Raw genomic sequence first — 19,610 nt, 5'->3', positions numbered from 1 at the left:
AGATACACAGAACAGTGATGTGCACAGTTTTTACAGCCAATAATAAAACGTAACGCACAATGATAGAAAGTTTCCAACCTCTTTAGTAGCTGGTCTGGTGAATTCATAGACAGCAGATCACTGTAATCCAGGGGTGTCCAACTCCAGGCCTCAAGGTTCGGTGTCCTGCAGGTTTTAGATCTCACCCTGGGTCCACACACCTGAATCAAATGATTAGTTCATTACCAGGCCTCTGGAGAACCACAAGACATGTTGAGGAGGTAAATTAGCCATTTAAACCAGCTGTGTTGGATCAAGGACGCATCTAAAACCTGCAGGACACCGGCCCTTGAGGCCTGGAGTTGGACACCCCTGCTGTAATCCAATGAAGGTAAACAAATTTTATTAATATTTATTATTATTTTATTTAATAACTGTACAGTACTCTGTTTACGGTAATCATTGTCCTTAATGTAAATATGTAAGAAAAAAATTGTGTATGTTTCTGTTCTGTGTCCTGTGTACTGTTTGTTTGTATATGTGTCTTTCTGGCTGCTGTTACAACCAAATTTCCCCTTGTGGGACAATTAAAGGATTATTCTATTCTATTATTCTATTCAAATTGCAGAGATGAAGTATTTCCTAACTCAGAGAGAGAAACAACATTTATTCTTTAAGTTGAAACTTTAAGCCTTTCAGGTGAAATTTTAAAAGATACATTTGGATTATAGATACTTATAATATGTAACCATTTAAATTTAAATGGTTTGGATTTTTTGTCATTTGAGGATAACATGAACCTGGATTTGCATTTAAGTTGAAAAGTAAACATCATCAAAGGCAGATTGCAGAAATTTGAGGGTTTGTACTACTGAAGGTGGCGAACAGTAGATAAATGTGTCATCTGCATAAAAATGGGAAGCAGCATTTGATAAATTATCACAAAGGTTGATTATATAGACAGAAGACCAGTGGTCCTAACATGGAGCCCTGGGGAACTTCTTTGGATACGGAGAAAAAGAGAAAGAAGACCTGGAGAAGTTGACACATTGTGTTCTAGATGACAATTAATTTGAAAACCAACTTACAGCATTCACAGACAAAACAATATTGTTTACTCTGTTTACCAAAATAACCATGCTCAACTGTTTCCAAAACCTCGACAAATTAAGAGACAGAGTTAAACATTTGCCATCATCATATATAGTGGTTCAACACTTTAATATCAGCAGTTATTGTAATAAACTAATAAACAGAGCTTAACACCAAATGGGTCTACTGGAACGTTTGTTGAGTATTTATTACATACTTAACATTTTAATTAAACCATTCCTAATATTGTTCCTAATATTGTTTAATTAAAATGAGCTTTAGTTACACTTTATTGCTATATGCTGTTTTCAATAAATTATTTTCTGTCAGCGGGCAGTATGTTACCTAATAATTTGATTTCACTCATCAGTGTCATTCGATTGGAGTGCCTGCTGCTCCCATAATTGGAAATTGCCTCAAAGCACTGATGTGGACTGATGCAAATATCGACGGCATGTAATTGGCTCCCTGTGAGGCTGGACAAGACCGACGCTGTGAGTTTCATGGTCTGTGTGTTGTCAGGATTGGCCATAAATGGAAAAGAAAACGAAGGAGAAATGGACTAAATGGAAAACAGCATCAGAACAGAGGGAAATCACAGACTGAATGTCTGCGTTTGGCATGTTGTTAGGAATCTAGCAAGGTTTGGAGTGAAATCTTAATTATTTGATCTCCTCTTTTCCTGGTTTTCTCCATGCATCAACCTGTCCATTTTAATCCTGCGTGCAGTCTTTTAATGGAAAATTTTAACAGGAGATTGAAGCCAACGACTTTCTGCTGCATCATGCAGGATTATTCATTTTCTGAACTTCAGACGTCATACAATGCCAGATGGAAAATTGAGATAGAATAAGAATAGCAAAGCCTCTCAGTTGCCACCTGCACACTTCATCAGCAGGTAGCAGCATTTGTTCTCTGTATTTGTTTTCTGTTATAAACCTGTGTGTTGCCTGTAAGAAGGACAGTAATCGTTAGTAATTCTTTCTGGTGTCTGCAGTGCAGTCCCCTCTTAAATACACATAAAGATATAGATTCATAGAGCAAACTAAATCAGGTTACAGACGTGTTCAGTTTCACTTCAATTCATTTGTTGGGCTCAGGTTAATTCAAAATTTATGAAATCTAAATTCATACGACTTGGGGACTCTGGATGTTTCAGTTACATCAAGTTATGTTTACCTGTTTCAATTCAGTTTTATTTATACAACCCCAAATCGCCTCAAGGTGCTTTATTTTGTAAGGTAGACCCTACAACAATGCATACAGAGAAGAACACAACAATCATGTGACCCCCTATGGGAAAGCAATTTGGCAACAGTGGGAAGGAAAAACTCCCTTTTAACAGGAAGAAACTTTCAGCAGAACCAGGCTCAGGAAGGGGCGGCCGTCTGCCTCGACTGGTTGGGGTGTGAGAAGGAAGACAGGACAAAAGACATGCTGTGGAAGAGAGACAGAGGTCAGCAACAAGTATGCAGAGAGTTCTGTAACACATAGTGAATGAGAAAGGTAACTGAAGAAGAAATACCCAATGCGTCATGGGAATCTCCCAGCAGCCTACACTTGTTGCAGCATAACTAGCACTAAGCAGCTCTGATCAAGGAGCAAAACATTTCTGAGTGTTACTATTTAGTTTTAGTTTCACCTTTTATTAATATTTTTTATCACCTACACTTACTTTGGACTCTCCTCTTTGCTTTAAACACAGCTCAGATTAAGAATTACTGACTTATACTGCCTTCTAGTAACTTTGTTCATGATTAGACAAGCTTAGCTGTTGACCTGATAATCAATAAAAACCTCCACTGTTTCTAAAAAAACCCAAATCTGTCCTAGATTGTATTAGTTTGAAAAGCTGAGGTGAATCAATTCTCAGTCAATCTGTGATTCTGGGAGAAAGGCTAGCCCATTCATCGAGATGAAACCAGCAGCAGAAACCAGTTTTCTGGACAAATCCCCGTTCTGAACTGGGGCAGGATTTATGTGATTACATGCGTGATACAATGGCTCACTGTTCATATTGTGTTACTTACACCAGAACACCACAGACTGCAGAGGGCTACAAACTACATCATCCAGTCTATTTTCTATAAATGGTTTGCATGGATTATGATGGGACTGAGGGACATTAAAGGGACATGATTGAACTGTAACTTCCAAACAGTGAATGTTAAATTAAAACCAAGTGAGCCAGAAAAAAATGAAGCGCAAGCAAAACATGCAGTTCCACTTGTGGCCACTTGAGGCTAGCTCCATAGGTGAGCCAATCCCCACAGACGTATGGCAGACGGCTGCCCCTCCCTAAACCTTGTTCTGCCAAATGTTTCTTCCTTATAAAAGGGAATTTTTCCTTCCCGCTGTCGCCAAACCACTTTCTCAATCTGATTGTTTTGATTTTCTGTTTCCTCTGTATTATTGCAGAGATAAAGCACCTCGAGGCAAATGTTGTTGTGTTTTGGCAGTGTATAAATTCATTTGAGGAGAACTCCTATGATAAAATCAACTTAACAGCATTACAAAACATAGAGCTTGGTACAAAAACAGCTTTGGGCTCTACCCAGACATAAACTTAATTTTGGCAGTTTCCCAGGTGTACTAATCCCTGCCAAAGTATATCTTGCGATTTATTTTTATTCTTTAATCATTCTGAGCCAACAACATGATTTATTTAAAAATAAGAAGTCCCGTCACTCTGTTTTGCTTTGCCTTCCTGCCTCATGTTTCCCTACAGTCTGGTCAAGTTGCTGTTGTCACTCAGATGTCTTGAGTCCCACGGTCGGATAGACTCTCATTCCTCCTTCTTGGATTGCAGAAGACAGCGGTAGCCTCTGTTCTGCTCTGGTGATCCTCTACAGCTCCTGCAGAGTCTGGTTAGAGATGACCTTCAGCTTGTAGCATTTGAGCCACTATGCTGTAGCTCAGTGAGGCTGTAGAAATATCAGCTGCAGTTCAAGACTGGCGTTAAAGTCCATCCTCAGGATGAGGAATTATGCTGATGATGGATTGTTGCTGATCTATCATTCTGCCCATTGAAAAATATTTATATCAAGTATTTTTTCCAGTGAGTGCTGGTGTTTATTTATTTTTCTCTATATTCTCTGAGACCCAACACTCTGTTTTGGACCAGAGCACACTATTATTCTGTATTTATTGTATGGGTGCTGTATTGATTGACAGGTATCCAGCTAAAGGGAACTGAAAGCCAGCCTGTGTGTGTCTTAGCTAATTAGCCATTAATTTGCACACTTTATGGAAGGAAGGAGCATGCTAGTATCAGTTGATACATTTGTACTTCCCATTTTGTTCTTCAAATTTAGTAACTTCTAGCTTTAAAAAGTCAACATGGTGAGAACTTCAAAATGCCCTGTCCAAAAAATAAGTCATACTAGCACTAGCATACTGTGTCCATGTGTAACATGCAGTGATTATATGAGTAAAACTTAGGTTTATGTGATCCAGACTCCATCAATGCCCACAAAAGGTCATTAAGTTGCTTCTTGATGACGAGCTGATGGATCTGACCACTTGTGGGCGGCCTGTCAGATGCAGTCTGGATGTTCTCTGAGATGTGAGAGATTGTGATTCACCGGATGGAGATGAACTTAGTATTTCTCTCTCGCCATTAAAATTCGGTGTCAGTGAGGCATGACCGTGATGTTCCAAGACACTCGGGACCACTGAGTGTGGGCTGAAGGCACGATTTAAGCTGGTTTTCAATGACTCCCCTGGTTCAGACATGAAATGGAAGATAAACCTCCTTAAATTCATATTATTCAGCTTTTGAACCTGTCATAAATCATTACTACTTCGTCGTGGGCATGCCATGGTTCTGATTTATGTCTTTATGGGAAGAGAAGACCTGGGGACAGAGTACTGTATGCCTGTCTAACTTCAGTTTTCTAAGCACATCAGGCCACAATGACCCTAACTGCTGTGGTCAGATGGTGACAAAGAGCAGTAGGCCTTTTTTTCATGACTTTGCATCTGAGTCAAGGATTTTACACAAATAGCAAACTGATATCTTTCTTTTTGCTAACTATAAATATGCATTTAACATCAAGATGTGTCCAAATCACTTCATTTAAATTTGTGAAGTTCTAGAAATGGGCCTATACAAATAACCTTACCGCTTAAATTTGGCTTATCACCCTGTAAAAATCATCTTGTCAGGCGACTCTTTTGAATCTGCATTCTTCTTAAATCTTTCAGTAGAAGCCACATTATGCTTTCTGTTTCACTGCGTCAGAGTGATGTTTCTTCAAAGTGATTTTCATTTCACAGAAGGGGAACAGAAGTTGCAGGGAGCTAAATCTTTAAAGTGACCCAGGTCATGAAGAAAACCTGGGTTGGTATGGCCAAAAAATTCCAGCATTGACAGTCTCACCTTTGAGGAAGAATTCACACTGGAAGAGCTCATGAATGTTGACAAAAAAACTAACAAACATTCACCTAGTCTTGCTCTTTACCTAATACACATCTTTCCTCATAGCCAGACACTCAGCATTCATCAGCAGTGAAAATCCTTGATGCGAAATTTGGGTCGAGATGATGCTATCTCTCCTCAAGTTTGGAGTTTCTGGTAAAATTGCAGAATGAAGATTGCAAGTGGTCATAACTGGACTTGAAGAGAGTGATCTAAAAACAGGGGCTATGCTCGACGCTACCCAAGAAGAGAACCTTGAGGGGAGATTGTCCGAATTTAAATCAGATAAGGCTAACTAGTGTCCAGAAACAAGTCTAAGCACTGATATGGAATATGTTAAAAAGAAAAAAGAAATCAAAATCTGGGCATGGTAATGTGGTAATATGACATCACAGATTTCTTGTGAATTCCTCTTTTAATAATTTTGTCATGATTCGCAGGTACTACACAGAATGACCCAAAGAATATACCAGGAGAGTTTATAAGATTACATCTAAAGCCTAGATTATACTTTGTTGAGTACACGGACGCAGGCAGCACAGTCTCTAACCATTTGGTGACAAAATTTACATCACTGGGACCAATGCAGGCCCAAGTGCAGCGGTCCCCAACCCCCCCAGGCCACCAGTGTTGGTCAAGTTACTTGAAAAAAGTAATCAGTAACTAATTACTGATTACCACCACAAAAAAGTAATCCCTTTACTTTACTGATTACTTATTTTCAAAAGTAATTAGTTACTTACTTAGTTTCTTTTTAAAAATACGATTTACAACCTGAAGAGGTGATAAAGCGATAGATCTTTCAGCCCAATTCTACTTTTTCTGCATAATCCATCATACAAAATGTAATCAACTGGAAACGTCTCTTTTTAAAACTTGTTTTATTAGTTTTAATCTTTTAACTTTATGCATCAAGCAAATATTAAATTATATGCAATATTCTCTGACTGGAAGAAATTTGTTTAATATTTAAACCTATTTTCTGCACATTCCAGCACATAAAATAAAATATGTTTTTTGTGTTTACACTCAGTCTTTCAAATAAATAAAATAAAGTGAAACACAGCAGAAAATAAATAAAATCAAAGACTAGCGGTCCTGTTACTCTATTTTCACCTGTATAACAGGAGTAGGGCAGGCAGATGTTTACCCTGGTGCAGGTGTGCTGCAGCGGTCAGTGGAAGAATCTGCAAGTTTCTCTGTGAATTTCTCATTACGTCGTTACGCACTCGGTGCTTGCTTGGAAGTTTAGGGGGTTTTTTCGCTGTAAAAAGTTTTCTTCCCACGCACAACGGACACTAATGTTTTTGTCACTTTTTATGGACTCAAACTCAAAGTAAGGTCAGTACTTCCACGCTTTAAACGCTGCACGCTCATACTCTCTCCCCACTCGATATATTATCCATTGTTGATCTGCACACAGCTGTTCTGTTGCCATGAACTTCGCACTCGCTCATGTCATTGTCATGAGACACTCTCGCAAAAAAATCACGGTTTTAGTAATGCAGCAATGCAGAGTGCTTACGGGAAAGTAACAGTAATCTAATTATCTTTTTTGCAATAGTAATCCCTTCCTTTACTCGTTACTTGAAGCAAGTAATGGGATTACAGTAACGCATTACAAGTACTGCCCATCTCTGCAGGCCACAGACCAGTACCGGTCCATGAGTCGTTTGGTACCAGGTTGCGAGAGTTGAGGCTAGGGTGTGAAATTTAAGGTTTTATCATTATTTTTTTATCGTTAACTCGGTTGCCTGGGTCTTTTCCCGTGTGTTATGAATAAATCTCCTTTTTTCGATTCTGGTACTGGTTTTATTTTGATGTATTTATCTGCGACACCTTAAAGACCAGTCTGTGAAAATATTGTCAGACATAAACCGGTCCGTGGCGCAAAAAAGGTTGGGACCGCTGCCCTAGGACTGTAGTGGACTTATTGTCATAGTCTTTTATTTTGAAAATTAGCTTGATTCTGTGTGATGTTCCTATGTTTCACTTCCTGCCCTCCTCATCTGTTCTCTCTGTCCATCTCTTCCATCAAAATAAACCCTATGTTATTTTGAGCAACAAAGAACAGAGAGGCTTTGAAACATGCTGCGCCTCATTTGATGCATTGTAAGCATTGCCTTAAGTGTGAAGCAGACGTGTCCTGCTGGGGTATGTGGCACTGAGTTGAAAAGCACAGGCCATGTTTTTTAAAGGCTCATTTAATTATAAATTGTTTAGTAAATAAAGTCAAAATTAGGGGAATAATTTTTTATTCAGAATTAGAGTGTTATGTAAATGCATATGCGCAGGGCAAAGTCATTTATTCAGCAATGCCAACAAGTCCAGCAAGTCCACTGTTCTAGTCGGCAGTGTCGTGGTCGCACTTAGCGAGCGATGGGTTCAAACCGGAGAGAGATGGGATAAGTGTGCAGGATGTAAAAAGTATGTGAGCGCTTATCTGATGGAAGATTAAGAATACATGAAGTGTTATGAAAGAGGGAACATCATCCTAAGGCAAACACAGCTATTCCATCCTGTGTGTGATATCACCTCACTTACATAAGCAAACCCGCTGTCCTGTGACTGACATCGACCTCGGATGCTTCGCGGTCTTTCGGATGCGCAGTCCATTTATTTTATAAATACATTCTATAATTCCTCGCCATGTTTGATGCCCATCTGGAGTGTGCCAAACTGGCACCAGCTGGACCACAAGCAAAGACTTAAATGAAATGCAGAAATTACTTGATTAAATCTTCTTTGCCAATTTTGGTTTAATTCCTGCAGAGTGGCTTTCTGCAGCCTCCACTTTGCAAGGACTGCTACAGGCGTCTCAGCCCTGTGTCCTCTGCTGCTCATGTTTCTTCTTATGTAACAGTTACAGAGTAATTGAATCATCCGTGTACTGTACAAGATCAGGAGCCAAATGGTGTGACACGACTTCCAGATCTAAGTTCCTGCTTCTCCTCCTTATAAGTGATGGCTCATCTTGCTGGAAGAACTTTCTCTTGTTAATACAGGAGAAATTATTCTCCAAGAGGTGCAGGAACAAAGGGGACATCCTTTGCAGGTGAAGTGTTACCAGTAAGAAATTTCTTTCAGTGTTCAGAGCAAAAGACGACCTCTCTGTGCGTGAGAGTGGTTAAAAGGGAGCTTTTCAAACAAGAGCGATGATTCAGTCTTTCCTTCGTGCTGCTTTAAATCTTGGGCTTAAATACTGTACCAAAGGCAGATCACTCTCCCCCCTCATACACCAAACACAGCCTCCTGATTTGGAGGTCTGTTTAAGAAACAAAGGTTCCCATCTCTCCCTCTATTCGTGGATTTCCGCCTGCTGTTTAAAACCCTTCAACCACCCCAGGATCCATTCATTCACCTTGGGGCGTGTTTATCCATTTAATTCAATTCAGTTTAGCTTTATTTATATTGCACCAATTCACAGTAACAGCTGCCTCAAGGTGTTTTATACTGTAAGGTAAAAACCCAACAATAATGTTTGGAGAAAATAATCAGCACCAGATCGCCAAGTGCTGCTTTCCTATGAATAGCCCACTCTTACAAAGTTCATGTCACTGAGGTTTATTTATTCAGGTTTCTATTCAGGACATTGTTGCAGAGGTCTTTTGGTTCGTTCAGATGCTACTTTACAAACCTAAGCTGTCCTGCCTTGTTTTTTTTTAGAGAGAAAGGGCCTTCTTCTTGCAACCCTTCCTAATGAGCCATATTTGTCTTCTTTCTAATTGTACAGTCAAGAACTTAAACGTTTAACATGCTATCTGAGTCCTGCAGAATCTGAGATGTTGCTCTCGAGCAGTTTCTCTGCAACTGCACGATATGACATTAGGCTGAATTGCATTTCTGGGTAAGAGTGTGACATTAATAACAATTAATAACACACACCAATAAACTGCCAAAAGCTTTTATAGAGGTGCTCAGAGTTGCTGATGATCAGTTAAGTGCATTTGATTGGTAGATTAGTAGCAGCACCTGCCTGCTACTTACCCTCTTATTCCTGTGGAAACAGTAGGGTGTTCTTAGTTTTTCACAGGACTGCAAGAATTCCTGTGAAAATGTTCTCTTTCATGATTGTATGTCTGACTTTTGATATCAGTCTCGCGTTTGGCTCATAGTGAAACCACGTTTAACAGCCCTCCGGTTGTGTCAGTGAACATAACATGCTGCCATTGTTCTGAGTACAACTCGGTGATCTTACCTTTGCCTATAAAACATGAGTGGTCAAAGTAGAAAGATATTTAAATGGATTATGGTTTGTTTGCGAAGCACTTTAACCTTCATGAACTGGGCTGTGATTTTCCTTACGTGTGGAGGTTGGATGTCTGGAAATGGATATTTCCTTCAGATTGTTTAGAGATTCACTTGCAAGTTCAAGGATGAAGGGGAATAAAAATAGCGACAGCTATGTGCGTGAAGACAAGAGGTTAAGGGGTTAGTCATGGTGCTGTCATGCAAAACATTGTTATGCAACTGCTTCACATTTAACCTTCAGTCTTTGTTAAACACTGACAGAGGGCACTGGGTCATACAGGGGTGAAAGAAAGACTTACAGCAAGAATTTATGGATTATTCAGAAAGCTTTATCTTTGTTCCAGAAGGTTGTTATAGCTTATCCACATTTCTCTTTCAGGAGTGTCTGATGCTGAGAAATGCTTTTGTTTCCAAGGGACTCTTCAGATAAGGCAGTTATTCTTCTCATCATTGCCAAGTTGGTCCAGGCATCTTCAGGGACCCATGCTGTTTCTTTGGCCACTAAAGGAGGAATTTTCCATAGCTCCCCTGCAGAGAACAGCTTTTTTCTCATCTTGTTTTATAGACACATGTGGAAGTGGGTCACTGCAGTGCATGTGACAGTGTTTTTATCACGAAAATACTGATGCATCTGTGTAAGAATATTAACCTGCACCTTTTCCCCTTCACACAGGGTCGGATTGCAGAATGACTAAACCCTTTTAAGCTTTTTGTAGGCCAAGATGGTGCACCGGTTCAGCTGTGTGCATCTAATTTGTGTCATTGCCTCCCCGTTCTGACACAAAAGCATAGTATTACATAAACATAGGGACAATGCTGCTGTCATGACTCCCAAAGGAAACTTTTTTTTTCTTGTTGACGTCAAAACTGTAGGCCGATACCCTGTTAGGATGTTTAGAAACACGGTGCCTAATTTAACCCTACATTCCTCCACCCTTTCATTTACAGTGATAATGGCTTGTCAATGCCGTTTAAAAATAGCACTCTGTCATCGCTTTGACGCACTACTCGACAGCCGGGTCGATCGTCTGCCTCGCCCAGCTGGGTTTTATGCAGCTCTGTAGACAAAGAAAAGCATGTGGGAGAAAGTCCTTAGCGTGCCGTGACTGCATGAATGAACAATACTTACTTAGAAATAAATGTGGAATGTTTCACAAGTGGAAGAAAATCACGTCACGTCACGTCACAGGCCCAATCCTCTTGAACATATACTCAGCCAGTCTAAGTTTAATGCAGGCTTGGCCTGAGCTGAGTGAATGATCGAAGGATATTCTTTCTCATATTGGAATACGGCCCATGTTGGCACCTCCTCTGGAGACGAGGACAATAACGCCAATATCAGATGTTGTGTTTGCAGACATGTAGAACAAAGTGTTCAGAACAAGCTGCTCTGAGGAAGACATTATTATTTATGGATCTGAAAAAAGTTCACCTAAAATGTAGCAAAGACACAAGAGTGAAGTGAAGAATAAGAAGGTTTTAATAAGCAACTTACATCTACTTATACCCAGTGACAGAGAAACTGAATCACATGCATGCGATTAGAGACAAACATTAATCCCGTGTGTCAAATTAACACAAATCTGGTGTTTTTAAGTAAAATAAAAGGCAGGAAATGCTTGAATTGACACAAAACAAACAGTTGCAGGAAAAACTGCTGGTAGACTGTGGAGTGTAAACAAGGTAAAGTGCAGATAGGTTTTATTTCTGTGTTGTTTCAGGTGAGGGTGCACAGTGGTGCAGTGGTTACCATCACCCTCATCTGAAACCTTCTTGCTGTGGTTTGCATGCTCCCCCTGAGTCTCTGTGGGATCTCTCTGGGTACTCTGACTGCTTCTAAAAAATCCAAAGACATGCATGGAGTTAATTGGTGAGTCTAAATTGATTGTAGGTGTGATTGGTTGCCTGTGTCTGTCTACACAACCTCTTGCCCTAAATCAGCTACAACCCTGAAACAGACAGGAGAAGAAGGTAATGTGTAACTCATCATGACTGGTCACAGTCCCTTTTGGATCTACTTTTAATCTGCTTCACAGATCTCTGGACCTCTAATTCTTTTTGAAGGTGCACTGCACTGCTTATTGCTAATTAGTTTTACTGACTGAAGCCTTTTTCTGGTGCATTTATAGAAAACGAACAGCCCTCTATCTCATGTTATAAAACGTTCTTTAAGTTTTATGGATATAGCACCACTTCTCAACAAGGCACTTTATATTGCAAAGCTAAGGCCCTAAAATGTTATAGAGAAACCAAATGACCAGGACTTGGCAAATGCAGGAAGGAAGCAGTCCCTTTTAAAAGGAAGAAACCTCCAGCAGAGGCAGGATCAGAGAGCAGCAGCCACCATGAAGGTTGAGGAGGAAAAAGAAGAGAAAATAGGGAGACAACACAAAACTCAAACTTTAATAAGAGTTACAGATTTACAGATGTGGTTTGTCAAAATAGTGTAAAGAAGGACAAAGAAGTTTCTGAATGCATTGTGGGAAGTTCACAGAGAGTCATCTAATCCAGCCTCAACTAAAAGGACGTTTTAAGCCTAATCTTAGGAGCAGAAGGACACAAGGATAATAGATCAAAGGCTTTTTTGTGACATGCAAATTAGAAGTTATCAATGCAAGATATACAAACCCTGATTATAATAAATCAATTAAAACACTGGCCATTTTTAGAAGAAACTCTGCTAAGTCTAGATTTAAAGAAGGAGCATTTTTTCATTATGAAATCCTGAAGACTGATGCGTGTTGTGGTGCTGGTTTAAATATCGCTTCATTGCCACTGACTGAGAGTATTTTTCTGTAACATTAATTGACCGTTTTATTTAATCTGATCTCAGGAAGAATGGTTGTTGCTGTGGTAACATCTAATGGGGCTCTAAATAAAGAACAAGGAGTTTTAAATTGAGCTGATGCCGTGATGCATCCCGTAATATCATGCATAATAGCATCCAACATATTAAAGCCTCCTAAATTAGAAAAGCTACTTCCATCTGGGTCAGTAAGCAAGGAAGATGCTCACTTTGGAAAATATACAGATACGTTTCGGCACAGATTGTTTTTCCAGTCACGCTCAGTTGAGTGCGTTGTAATCTCTGGCAGAGTTAACTTAAATTGCTGCCTACTGATGGGGTGCAATCAAAACCACAAACTTTTCCTTACTTAAAACAAAGCCTGGCTCTAAATTTCTGGTCAGACTTAAATGTTTTGCAGCAGGTGCAGAGTGGATGGTGGGCATACAGACTCCATACATGAATATGATGCTTCATTCATTTAAACTTAACTGTACACTGAACATAGCCCTGCCAGGATGACATTAAACTTTACTATGCATGGAGAAAACAATTTAGTTGTGCAGAAACTGTCACTCTACATTTTCCGAACTGAGCTGGTTCCTTCCTTCCTTGCTGACCCAGATGAAAGTAGCCTTTGTAATTCGTCCAGGGAAGGAAGTGGCTTCTACTTGTGGCTCCTCAGAAAGCAGATGGTTCGTTTAACCAGATATCAGATCAAAGACTGCAGCTCAGGCCTCTGCTTTCTCTGCCTGATGCTCTTCACCCTTTGAAGTTTGCTGTGTGCAAGCTCAGTTTGGAATAAGAGGACATCGTTTACCTTTGAAATCTCTCTCTGCATAGCAGCATCTCATATCCTCCTGATTCATCAGTCTGAACCTGCTGCACAGCTTAGTCTGATGCAGCAGGAAGCAGCAGGTTGGAGTGTGTTTATATAAAAGAAAAAGATGAGTTGATAGGCTTGTGTAACCGTTCTACGTCCAAGGAGACTCCAAACATAGCTCAGCTTGTACACGGGCTGCAAATTGACCAGCGATGTGCACAGTGTGAAATGCCACAGTCTGGACGCAGCATGCTACGGGCACCTGTGATACCCCTCTTCAAAGCGTGAGCATATTAAATTATTGCTGCGTCTGTGAGTGCATGTGTTTGCTGGGACAGACGGAGCAGGCAGAGCAGGTCCATGTCAGTGTGAAGAATCTAAATAAAACAAGAGGTGCCAAGAGTTTAAGTTCATGTCCCAGTACTTTATGTTCCAGTTATGAATACACAAACAGGACTATGAAGTTTAGCACGTGTTGTGAGGCATGGTTTTCCCACTGGACACTGGCAGAAAGAGTGAAACTCAAGGTGGCAGTAACATGAAAGGAGAATTACAGTGAAACCTACAGTATAAAGTACACTTACAAAATGATTTGGTGGCTTTAAACTACCACAAAAACTGTGCTGTTAAATATTAAATCCCAGAAACATGGCATGTTTTTGCAGTAATTCCCAGTCAGCCTCACATCACAGTAAGGAAAAAACAGACTTTGCTTCATTTTAAGGGTCCAAAAGCACAAAAGGAGGAATCCAACAGCTTTATAGCAAACAAATTTGAATGTCACTAAGAAGATATTTTTAATAAAAAATGTTCTATTTCAACTGTTTAGGACACTTTACCTCGACCCCATGCCCTGGTAAATCTGGGATCACAACATTCCCATGTCAGTCACTCCTGTCTGCTCCAAATAAAACATGCAAACATGTTTTCCCCCCATTAGCTTCTGTCTGAATATGCACAGAAGAGCACAGAAATGTATCATATTCTTCATAAGCCACACAGCTTGTGGGATGCTGCTTTCTTTAACATTAACACACATGAACACTGATCGGCCTCTCTAATCACCCTGGTAACCTCAGTCATGGTGGATCATTGGTAGCTAACACTGTTTTCCTGCCATAAAACCACAACGAGCTCACACAGCAGTAAAAGATCAAACACAGCACAACTACTAATGAAATAACAACTTGAAGAAGAGCATTAACCATTCCAGGACTTTGGGGCATTAAAAGGGATCATCAGAAACTCTTTCCTCCTTTTTTATGAGAGCTGAAGTGCTGCTGCAGTTTTAAGAGGTTTCTGGACCATAAACAACACTAAATCACACTTGAGTGTTGCTTTAAGCTTTTTTCATGTGATGTCTCCTTTTTTCTGCATAGACCTTGAATCAATTTGGTCATCCTTGTCATTCCCATACCCTGGACATGGAGTTTGTGATTCTGATCATCAGAAACTGGAACATCATCCTGATGGTTTGTTCTTACATAACTCTCATGAGCAGGTGACTGTTAATGAGCCTCGTGTGCCCTAAAACGCCCTTTCGCCCATTTTATCACGAGAGCTGGGGTTACTGAGCTAAATCATGGGAACCAGAATCAGATCGCTGCAGCAGACTGCAGGCGTGAACTGTCAGACCCAGCTCTTTGTGTTACAGAGTCATATGACACAAGCCGGGAATGCATTTTTACAACCATCAGCATTCCTGACCTTCATCCCACTTTTTCCCCCTTCATCTGTATTTCCAGACACATTTTATCTGCTTATGATTCTGCTCATGAGGGAAGGCAGCCACATGAGTGGATTTAGGCTAATATGCGATGACAGTTATATAATGCTGCCTTTCTTCTACAGTCACCAGGTTTTAACCTTTATTGGCTTTATTAGCTCTAATGTGTCCCTATCATGGCAACTAATGTGACTGAAAGGAGACTTGCATTAAAGAGTGCATCTCTTGTACATACATGCACGTTGTTGTGTGGAGACCATTCATTTGAAAGGGGAGCTCACATACTTTCACAGACATGCAGTTTAAACTATGCTGCGTGCTGTTATTTAAAGATCTGTGAGGTGACTTTTAGACATTGGGTGGAACATTGCTTGGCAAGACCTGCTTTGAGTTGAAGAGAAAACATTCAGACGGTTGACCTTTGAGAGAAGACTTGTGTAACATCATATTATTGTGATGTTCAACAGAATATGACAAGCTCGGGGAACACTACGGCTATTGTGAAGTGTTTAAAGGTTCAGATTTAAATAAAAAGGATTAGAGAAGGACCTCAGAGGGAGAAGCACTGTAGAGAGGGCAGGCAGGTATCAAAATCTGGAGTAGTGGGAGAAAATAGCTGAGACTCGGAGAGAGCACTATTTTACAGCATCAGAGGTTTAGTGCAGCAGATAAAACTACATGGAAATTGCTCACTGGCAGCACAGTGGCACGGTGGCCTCACACCAAGAATGTCCTGAGTTCAATTCCACCATCAGGCCAGAAGGCTTCAGAAGAATTTTTTGCTAATGAGGGTGTGGTGTGTAATAATACTGTTTTCAGTCACATGTCCTGGATTATTGTTATTAAGGTTGTTATTTATGTTAGCTCAGGATTTAGAGTGGGTTATCTGCTGTTCAGGAGGCCGGTGGTTGAAATGTCTCGTGCATCCAGTCTGCAATGCAAAGAGTGCTTTGAGTGTTAGGTGAGAAAAACATTAAATAAATTACAATCTGTTAATCATGGACTAAACTAGAAGAAGGTAAAACACTAACCTAACTAACTTCATAATGTAGATGGATTAGTAACGTGAGTTGACCAGTGTGCACAGTGGTGCATCAATCACCTCACTGGTCCAAAGTCATGCTGGTCAGGTTAACTGGTGTTTTTAGAGTGTCTGTTGGTGTGACAGTAAATAGTTATCTGTCTGTCCTTGTTGCATGTTAATAATTAAATGATGCCAGGGTGTGCCAGCATGAGAGAGCTGAACCAAGAGTAAAGGAGCATTCGTGCACTGATTACATGAAATTTACTGTCAAAGTCACTCGATGAATTTTAAATGTTCAAATCAAATCTGATTTTATGCATCATAGCGAGATAAAAGAAGTAAACCTCCAGAGCACTGTGGAGCTGCAGCTTTTATAACACATATTGCAGGCTGGAATTGTGTCACTGAAATTATTTTTGTTTTATTGGAAACAAAGAAATTCTGGAGATGGAATCAAAACAATAGAAAGTAAGAGAAAAACTGCTGCCATATATTTAGTTGGTGAAATTTAGTCAAAGAAATAAAAAAGAATCCCAAAATGAAAATTCAAGTGGAAAATAACATTTCTGAAATTAATTGCTCCAGAGGAACTTGTATATGTTTGAAAGCTTCATTTACCTGCTGCAATAACTGCCACTAAAGCACGCAGACAATCTAGTGGGGGAGTGCGTGGGAAAACTTTCTTTCGGTTGCATTCCTATTTTCTCAGAAGTCGGATGTTGGAACCCAGCGTGACTCTATTCCAGTAGAAGCAGTCAGAGAAACAGGCTTTGTTTGCTCGATAGCAAGGTAAAACCATTCAGCTACTGCTAGAAATACCTGGAATGCAACCTGATGCATGTTGGATTTTTTTTTCAATGCTGCCGCAAATTCACAGATACAGCTTGGTCAGTAATCCGTGTATGTTTTTTTTTAAGTGAGTCACAGTTAAACAAGAATGGTATACAATGCATCTTAGTCTTAATCCTTTTTCTTCTTCTCTGGGGTTAATGGCAGTTTGGATCCAGTCAGGTTGAATTTCCATCTCTTGCTGCACTAGCCATTCAGAACCTCATCACTGGTGCAAAAGAATTCCTCAGCAGACAAGAGGTCCTGCAGTTTTCAGAAAAACTAAATCTTATTTTTCTCCCCCCTGCTAAGTCCCCACACCTAAGTGCATTACCTATGCCTATCCTCATCTCTCTTCTTGCCTCATTGTGTTGCCTGCAAGAAAACTAATATGACTCTCTTACATTACACAGATTACAACAGCCATTTTTAACCAAACAAAAAGAAAAGAGGGAGCACAAGAGTCCAAATATAAGTAGCTCTGGATGTCTGCTCGGCCGTAGGGCAAGACCTGGAGCAGCAGAGGCAAAGCAACTCAGGAGGTCGACGGCACAGGAGACAGCTGAGGAGATGGGACCCCTCTGGAGGCTGGCGATGAAGGAGGCACTTTGGCAGCTGGTGTTGGGGAAGCCTCTGGAGGCTTGAGAGGAGGCCGACATAGGCGGCGCATAATATACCTTAGTCTACCTTTTACATCATCGTCCTAAAACTTGTGCCATTCCTTCATTAGTTAACGTTCCACTTCAAATGAAACGCAACATAGTGATTGGTTGATTGTGTACAGACATGCCAACCAGGGAGCTAGTGGAAGCTACACATCTGGGAAGGATGCACAGACATACAAACAGGACAGACATCAGGAAAGGCAGAGAGGTGAAACAGACTGAGAGAAGAACCATAAAACTCGTCTGTTGTCATTACAAAGAAATGCAACTCAAAGAAAAGCACAGCACAGTTTTCCGTGGCTCATCTTACTTTGGTGTGGTTTGGGAGGCAGTGTGTAATGTAAGAAGGCTGTGCAGCTGACAGTGACTCACACCTCCCAATCTGATTAAATTAATACTTTAATGATGTGATCTTTTAACAACTTGCAGCACAGAAATCTGAAAATGTTGCCCTCATTCTCTTCTGTGTTTATGTTCTATAAAACCGTCCACTGGACCAGACTGGACCATGTGGTCATATGTGTGATGCTCCAGCTGTGGATTTCTAATTGTGCTTGTGAGAAATAAATACTGAATAAAGAGATTTATTCATGTGGAGTGTTCTTTGATGTCATTCAGTTTGCTGCCGTATGGTTATTGGAAATGTTATAGCCTGAGATTGCCTTAATGACCTTTACATAAGATGCTTATTCAGCCATGAGACCAAGGTTTAAAACTGCTGTCACATTTAAAAAATGGAGGTGAAAGGAAAGTGGTTTAAAGAAGTAATAATATCTGAATTTGTACATAGTAAGCAGATAAATGTAAGTCAGATATTTTAGGCCTTTTAATTTCAATAATCCAATAAATGTAATCCTGTGTGTGCAGAAGTCTCAGAGAATGAATGTGGACATGCTGTGACATTTAAAGCCACAAACAATAAAAGCAGAGGCATTTATGTGGGAATAGCAGCTTTGTTGGAGATAATTAAAGCAGTAAATCAAATGGGCAACAAATTAAATCTGTCTGCACTTGTTATTTTATGGCTGCTTTCATGTTTCTGTGGTGAGCTTGGAACATCAAGTACGTCTGGCCGATATTCATCTCAACAGCTGGGAGTGGATTATACGTCTTCTGTGTGCGTAATTTGGATTATCTGGCCTCCAGTGCATGATTCTGTGCAATAATCCGGGGAAAAAAATCATTCAAAAATAAAAGCATCTGCGTCTCCTTCCCCCACCACTCTGACCACCACCTCCCACCCTCAGGTTTATAATGTAGTCTGGGTACATGAAGGGGATTGGAGAGAATAGTGTACGAGGAATTTAATACCTTAATCTGTCTTCATGAATGAATGAGTGGATGAATGGGATGAATGGATGAAGTGGGAGGATGGACCCGGAGGTTTATCCTCAGGTCATGTGTGTGTGTGTGTGTGTCTGTGTGTTCATTTGTCATCATAATAGCATTTAATGTCCTGGGCAGGTACAAGAAAATGGAAAATAGTTTATTAGGTTAGTAATCAGAACCAGATAGATTCAGTAAACTGCATTATGTGATAAAATAAGAGTCTTTATTAATCATGGATGGCAGGGAATTATTGTTGTATGTTTCAAAGTGGCAAGAGCTGGAGTTTAATAGCAAAACATGATAGATCCTAAATGTAGACATCTCTTCTTGAGGTTTTAGAGCAATGTTTTAACATTTGGAAACGTTTGTGTACTAGCTCTGTCAGAATACAACAAACATATACCTGCAGGTAAGTTGGCTGCTGTGAAATGAGGGAATCACATATCTGTGAATAAATAAGTATACCACATGATTCAGCAGCTCGTAGAGCCACCTTTAGTAACAAAAACATGCAGCAATGGTTTTCTATATGACTTTTATCCATGTCTTGCATTGTTGCGGAGGATTTTGGCAAATTCGTCTTTATAACATTGACTTATTTTACTGAAGTTTGCAGGCTTTTGCTTATGCGCAGCTCTGTCACCACAACATTTTAGTCAGGTTGAGGTCTGGACTTTGCCTGGGCCTT

General features: G+C 40.1%; 1 long non-coding RNA gene across 1 annotated transcript; it reads left to right on the top strand.

Moving 5' to 3' along the window:
• The first annotated feature begins 293 nt into the window (after positions 1 to 293).
• Positions 294 to 18,149, top strand: LOC309699386. The gene is made up of 3 exons (XR_014274316.1): positions 294 to 370; positions 1,442 to 1,565; positions 17,342 to 18,149. It is a non-coding gene; the product is annotated as an uncharacterized lncRNA (long non-coding RNA).
• Positions 18,150 to 19,610: the final 1,461 nt, after the last annotated feature.

This window comes from Aulonocara stuartgranti, assembly GCF_965226115.1.
Source record: "Aulonocara stuartgranti genome assembly, chromosome: 22".
Taxonomy (NCBI): Eukaryota; Metazoa; Chordata; class Actinopteri; order Cichliformes; family Cichlidae; genus Aulonocara; species Aulonocara stuartgranti.
The sequence above is the reverse complement of the archived record's forward strand: the minus strand, read 5'-3'. Positions and strand labels throughout refer to the sequence as shown.